General features: G+C 43.8%; 1 protein-coding gene across 1 annotated transcript in view; it reads right to left on the bottom strand.

Annotated features, from left to right (window-relative positions):
- Window positions 1–7,539, bottom strand: part of UBE3C (ubiquitin protein ligase E3C) — a 133,508-nt gene that overhangs the window by 43,220 nt on the left and 82,749 nt on the right. The gene's annotated exons all lie outside the window — the stretch shown is intronic.

The raw sequence follows: 7,539 nt of genomic DNA, 5'->3' as shown, positions 1-7,539 counted from the left end.
ACCCTGCTCACCAAAATATTTCTAGAAGATAGAAAACTTACATCTTCATGAACAAGGAAGTTCGCCAAAGTAGCAAACCCATATTCCCACTTCCACTGACAAGAAGCAAACATCTGAGCATTTGAGGGCAGTTTTTACACTCCTGCTTCTGAAAGACAGTAGGAATTAAAACAAACAAACAAACAAAAAACGCAGGCTCAGTCTCAAGGTACCCCATATAACCAGGAACTACTTTCAACAATTAGAAGAAAACATCTTTCAAGTTTCAAAATTCTACTTTTGCCATATAGGGGAATAAAATATCAGACTAGAAATCTGTCAAGCCACCTCCTGAGAAATTTGAGGATACTGATGCCTTCGATGATACAAGATTTTGTTACCATGGGGTACTGTATCCCTAACAAGAGCTGACGCTCTAATGGCTATACTCCTTCCAGCTTTAGAACGATAGCACCCATGAACTCCAATTTATACTGACTGCTGCTTTCTCTAACTTTTGTGACACTGGCTCAGTCAGCCACGTTACCTACTGCATGATTCCTTTGTAACAGCTTTACTGGGGTATCATCCACATAACTTACATTAAAAGGTTTTATTATATTCATAAAGTTGTACAACCATCACCACAATCAATTTCTGAAGATTTTCATTATTCTAAAAAGAAACTCCACATCCCTTAGCTGCCACTCCTGGTTCCTCCCAGCCCTGGCGATCACTCATCCACCTTCTGTCTCTTTATATTTTCCTGTTTTGGACATTTCACATAAATGGAAGCATGTCTTTGGTGATTTCTGCATCCGCTCTCTTTCACTGAGCAGAACATTCTCAAGGTACATCCATGTGTGCCATGTGTCAGTGCTTTACCCCTTTTTATGGCCCCATAATACTCCACTGTATGGATGAACCGTATTCTGTTTACCCATTTGCCAGCTGATGGGCCTTGGAGTCATTTCCATCTTTTAGCTATTATGAATAATGCTACTGTGAGAATTTGTGTGCAAGTTTTTGTGTAAATATATGTTTGCTGGGTCAAAAGGTAAGTAACCTTTTGAGGAACTGCTAAACTTTTCCAAAGTGGCTGCACCGCTTTACACTCCCATTGGCAATGCACGAGGACTGATTCCTCCAAATCCTCACCAACCCTGCGATTCCTGGTTTGATTCCCACCATGCTCGCGGGTGTGCGCGGCAGCCTGTGGCTGTGCTTTGCCCTTCCCTGACGACTAGTGATGCTGGCCATCTTTGCATGAGCTGATGGCCCATTTGCTTGCTGCCAGTCCCTGGAGAGATGCCCAATTGGATCCGTTGCCCATTTTTAATTAGGCTATCTTTTTATCACGGAGTCCTTCATATACATGCCACAAGTATCTTCTCTTTCAGTGTGTTGTATTTTCAGATTCTTGATGGTGTCTTTTGAAGCACAAATGTTTTTAAGTCCAGTTCATTTTTCCTTTTATTGTTTGTGCTCCTGGTCTCATAGCTAAAACAGGATTTTTTTCTGACTATGCTGCGACACTCAGCAGTCCATTTTCCCGTATGCCCTGCAGCGCTCTGTGTTCCTCAGAACACTCTGCGTGAGTAGTTGTGGTCTCTTTTGCACCCTTGAACCACTGGGCACAGAAGGGAGGTAGGCCCCCTGTGCTCCTTACTGCCACTCCCAGACCATCCTTTCCTTCCCTCCCCCTTAAAATCCCTGGCTTTCAATCGCATGCACTGGGCTTGAGCATCCATTACTTCTCCCAGGTGCAGTTACTGCCCCTTAATTCACGATTTTAGCTCCTGAGAGTCTAACGCACTCTGGTGATAATTTTTGGTGACATCTGTGGCCCACAGTTGACTGTCATTCTAACATCCTGGCTGCCCCTCAACTCCACCTTAGCTACCAATTCCTTCAGCGCTGTCCTCCAAGTGGCATTGCCAGTAACTAAGCCCCTCTGATCTTAGCTATAACCACCCCTACACTGACACCCTGAAGGACCTCGACTCCACAGGTCTCCTCTCCCATCCAGCTTCCCTTTGCCCTCAAATCTCCATTCATGGATTAATTTCCTCTCTCAACAGCCCAGATTCAAAGGTAGGCTCTTGTGACCACTATGAACTTGCAACCAATTCACCCTTTATTATAGTCACTTGGCAAAAAACCCCATCCCTGGTTAAATCCGACTCTACATCCTAGTCAGACCCACATAGCTGTTCATGGGTGCAGAAAAACAGGCAACCCACGTGGCTGGTCTCACTTCACTTTATATTAACGTCAAGTGAGCCCTACATTAACAGGCAATCCTATTATATTTCCATAGTCCAGTAATTCTCAAATTTTACTGTGTATCAAAGTCACGCTTATTAATTTAAGCCTATTCATAGCTTGCTGGCCGGGTGTTGTGGCTCACACCTATAATCCCAGCACTTTGGGAGGCCAAGGCAGGTGGATTACTTGAGGCCAGGAATTCGAGACCAGCCTGGCCAACATGGCGAAACCCCATCTCTAGTAAAAATACAAAAATTAGCCAGGCGTGGTGGTGGGCACCGTAGTCCCAGTTACTTGGGAGGCTGAGGCACAAGAATTGCTTGAACTGGGAGGCAGAGGTCGCAGTGAGCCATGCCACTGTATTTTAGCCTGGGCAAGAGCAAGACTGTCTCAAAAATCCCCCCAAACCAAAAACCAAAACACACAGCTTGCTGAGCCCTAGCCCTAGAATTCCAGATTCAGAAGGTCTGGGGTGGAGCCCAAGAATTTGCATTTCTAACAGATCCTCAGGTGAGGCAGGAGGCTGGACTGGGAACGCTGCTCTTCCCATCCTCGCCTTCTGCTGCATCACCCAGAAAGCAGCAACAGTGGGAAGCAGTCAGAATGAGCTCCTGCTCCCCAGCTCATGCAGCTGCACCCACAGTGTTCCTCTCCCTCTTCTTGGACACACGGCCTGTGGCGCCCCCTGCTTCAGCACCAGACCCCACACCCTCACTCAGCAGGGTGCAGTCCCCCTCTCCCTCAGCAATTCCACTGACTCATTTCCAGCAGCACGCGCACATGCCGTTACTTCTCCCATCTTCAGAATACAGCTTTCCTAGCCCCATATCCCTTAAGCGGCTGCTCATAGTTTTCTTGATAACCAGTCACCCAATTCTTCTCCAATCCTTCCTCTTGTAACTGCTCTGAAGTCTACTGCTGCAGAGTGCCCTCATCACAAACCTGTGGCTCCATCCATTTTCAACCAGTGAACACACTCATGGAAAAGCACTTAGTCCACAGCACAGAAAATGCCTAGCACCTTGGAAGCCCCCTGCGCCCCTTCGCCCCTTCCAGGGTTACCCTCCCAGGAGCATCAGGATCCTGCCTTCCAAAAACTGCAATGAGCTTTGCTTGTTTCTGAACTTCTATAAATGAAATCTGACAAAATGTACTTTTGTGTGTCCGGATTCTCCAACTCAATGTTAGGTCTGTGCCGTTCACTCATACCATTTTGAGTAGCTGTAGTTTGTTCATTCAATAAGTCTTGTGACTATCCTACAACTTATTTATTATTATTATGCTTTTGAAGGACATTTGTGTAGTTTCCAGTTTAGGGGCTATACAGTGTTACTATAAACATTCTTTCACATGTATTCTAATGAATATGTATACACTTCTGTTGTGATGTGATGTATTTTCAGCTTTCATATGATACTTTAAGAAGAAAATCCTGACATTCTTTTCAACCCATGTGCTGAGGTTTTTGCCTTCACCACGCCACAGAAATCACTTGTCCACTGTGCTAAATGACATGGCCACTTCTCAGTGCTAAACCTTACTTGGTCTAACGGTACCATCACACAATACCCACCTTTCTCTTCCTTTCAAACACCATCTGTATTTGGTACCTGAAATTCCACTTTTCTGGTTTTCTCCCTTACTTTCCAGCTTCATCTCCTGAACTTCTATTAGTCAATTCTCCACTCTCTGGACTCTAAACCTTGGAGAGCCCTGGGGCTCAGTTCTTCATCTCTTTTCTTCTCTAGTGACACCTACACCCTGTGTGATCTAATTCAGGCTCATGACTTTAAGTACCCTGGGAAAGTTGATGGCTCAGCCCAGATACTGCCTCTGAACTTGAGGCCCCTATCCTCAACTGCCCCCCATTAAGCCTCCATAAGAATGACTCCCTCCCCACACCTGCTCCTGCCCAGACCTTCCCCAGGTTAGTCAACATGACCTCCATCCTTCTAGTTCTTAGAACAGAACCCAGGCGGTCCCCTTACCTTCTCTTGTCCTCACACATCCCAACATCTGATTCATCAGCAAATCTCCTTGAATACGATGACTTCTTATCAGCACTACCACCAGGACGTAGGCAGCATCATCACTCCACCCGAACGACGTGACACTCCATCTGGTGTCCCACCTTGAGTGCGTGACCAATGCAAGCTTATACCAAAGCCAAGGAGGCCCATGACAACACAGGCCAGATTCTGCCAGCCCTCTGCTGGTGTCGCCAGGAGTCCCCACTGGCCTGTCTTACTCCAGAGCGTGACCTCCACCACTTTACTTACTGCTGCCTCTCAAAGCTGATTTTGAGTTTAGAAACAACAAAATTAACACCATACACCTTCATTTGGCTTTTATTTCAAAAAGTTACATTTGCTAAATCTAAATGAATATTTAAATGTTTAAAAGGATTTACATGGGCCCTATTTTATCATTATTTTGAGACAAGGTCTCTGTCACCCAGGCTGAAGTGTGGTGGTGCCATCATGGCTCACTGCAGCCTCTACATCCCAGGCTCAAGCAATCCTCCCACCTCAGCCTCCCAAGTAGCTGGGACTACAGACACATACCACCACGTCTGGCTACTTTTCTTTTCTTTTTTTTTTTTTAGCAGTAGAGACTAGGTCTCCCTATGTATGCCTAGGCTGGTCTTGAACTCCTGGGCTTAAGTGATCTTCCCACCTTGGCCTCCCAAAGTGCTGAGATTACAGGTATGAGCTACTGCACCCAACGCTATTTTTTAGATTATTTGTTGTCTTTATTGCACAAATAAGAGCCAAAGATAAACAGGAGACTTTAAGTAGGGCCAGCAAGAGTGTGTGCTTCTAACCTTCATGGTGACAAACATGGCGCAGAAAAAAGAGAATGGTCTCAATATCATACTGATCCATTCTCCTCATGAATTTCAGATGTTTAACTATTGCTTGGGAGTGATGAGAAAAATAAACAGGAAGTAATAACTCAACAGTAAGCAAGACTTACTTAATCCAAGGGCAGAAAGAATTTACCTTGTGGTGCTAAACCTACAGTGAGAAATCTTTTTTTTTTTTTTTTTTTGAGACAGAGTCTGGCTCTGTCGTCCAGGCTGGAGTGCAGTGGTGCGATCTTGGCTCACTGCAAGCTACGCCTCCCGGGTTCATGCCATTCTCCTGCCTCAGCCTCCTGAGGAGCTGGGACAATAGGCGCCCGCCACCATGCCCGGCTAATTTTTTGTATTTTTAGTAGAGATGGGGTTTCACTGTGTTAGCCAGGATGGTTTCGATCTCCTGACCTAGTGATCCACCCGCCTTGGCCTCCCAAAGTGCTGGGATTACAGGCGTGAGCCACCGCACCCGGCCAAGAAATCTTATTTAGGTGCAGCAATCAACTGAATTCAGGAATACATCTCTCATTTTTACTGTAGAATCTAAACCATTTGTATTTTATGGTTAATTCTGAAGAAATAAACTTACATAGAAAACCGTCTTGCCGGGTGCGGTGGCTCGCGCCTGTGATACCAGCACTTTAGGAGGCTGAGGCAGGCGGATCACTTGAGGTCAGGAGTTCCAGACCAACCTGGCCAACATGGTGAAACCCCATCTCTACCAAAAATACAAAAATTAGCTGAGCAGGGTGGTGGATACCTGTAATCCCAGCTACTCGGGAGGCTGAGGCAGGAGAATCACTTGAACCCAGGAGGCGGAGGTTGCAGTGAGCCAAGATTGCACCACTGCACTCCAGCCTGGGCAACAGAGTGAGTCTCAAAAAAAAAAAAGAGTTTAGGGTTCAAAACAAGGTTTTTTTTTTTTTTTTTTTGAGACGGAGTCTCACTCTGTCACCCAGGCTGGAGTGCAGTGGCCGGATCTCGGATCTCAGCTCACTGCAAGCTCTGCCTCCCGGGTTTACGCCATTCTCCTGCCTCAGCCTCCTGAGTAGCTGGGACTACAGGCGCCCACCACCTTGCCCGGCTAGTTTTTTGTATTTTTTAGTAGAGACGGGGTTTCACCGTGTTAGCCAGGATGGTCTCGATCTCCTGACCTCGTGATGCGCCCGTCTCGGCCTCCCAAAGTTCTGGGATTACAGGCTTGAGCCACCACGCCTGGCCAAAACAAGGTATTATACAAGAGAAGCTCTGCCTCTTTAAGGGCTAAGGCAACTAAAATGACTAGTATTCACCTCAATTTAGATGTTTAAAGCTTCAGCAAATTCAGTGAGCATTTTACAAAAGGATGCTAATGATGGAGAAAAAGAAACTTTCCAACTTTTGAAAATCTCAATATAAACTGTTAAGTGCCAATATTATACTACATAATACAATAAATGCACACCGAATTCTACTGTAATAAAAAATTATAAACCATGCTGAAGTTATGCAATCTAATTAAAAATTTCAAATATATAACCAAGATAATATCAAATAATCTGATTTATAGGCATGCCATTCCAATTAAATCAATATTCTAAAGCAAGAAAAAAAGCCATTTTCAAATAGAATTCAAATATGATAAAGGCTTAGCCTCAATAAATATTCTGAACTTAATTGGCTTAAATGGACCTAGGTGCTTCTATCTGTAAAAAAAAGTTCAAGATGACATTACCACATCCTTGGGCTGTTTATTTATTCCCTGTCGGCAGCCTGATTTACAGGCGATAAAATGCAATCATGACCCACACCAGTAGCAAGAATCATTTGCTAATGGAACTTTTAATTGAGAAGTGGCCAGTGACAGGAGGTAATTCTCCCTCTGTAGGATCACTCCTGAAGACCTCTTTGTACTTTATCACAGTAAACAATCACTAACATATGCATTAAAGAAAATTTAAATACATTATGACCCAATAAATATCATAATCAATCAATATACAATTTTCATCTCTTAAAGACGTAATGTTCAGGTACCACACTATTAGTTGTTGTACTATTACACTTACTTAGATCTGAGCAATTTTAGCATGTTAGTACAAAGTTTAACTCTGTCATCAGATGGTTGATGTTTTGGAAGTTGGTAACCCCTTGGGAATTTCCATGCAGAAAATAATGTAAGGAAAGTCTTAAATATGTGAAACTAAGTTAACTAACATCCTCAAACAACTATAGTTTTGTTATTAGTCTAAACTTTACTATTTTAAACAGCCTTAATAAGATATAACTTACATAAACTTCATTTGTGGGAGAAAGGTTTAAAATCACAAATTCTCTTCCCTGGATCTTGTGTAAATATATACACATTCCAAAGTACAGTACTGTACAATGACATCATATTCAGAATAATTTCAATTATAAGCAATATGTCAATAAACAGGAGAAAATGAGTTTAT

The sequence above is a fragment of the Mandrillus leucophaeus genome, unplaced genomic scaffold, assembly GCF_000951045.1.
Source record: "Mandrillus leucophaeus isolate KB7577 unplaced genomic scaffold, Mleu.le_1.0 Scaffold134, whole genome shotgun sequence".
NCBI lineage: Eukaryota > Metazoa > Chordata > Mammalia > Primates > Cercopithecidae > Mandrillus > Mandrillus leucophaeus.
Note: the sequence above shows the minus strand (reverse complement) of the source record. Positions and strands in the feature narration are given on the sequence as shown.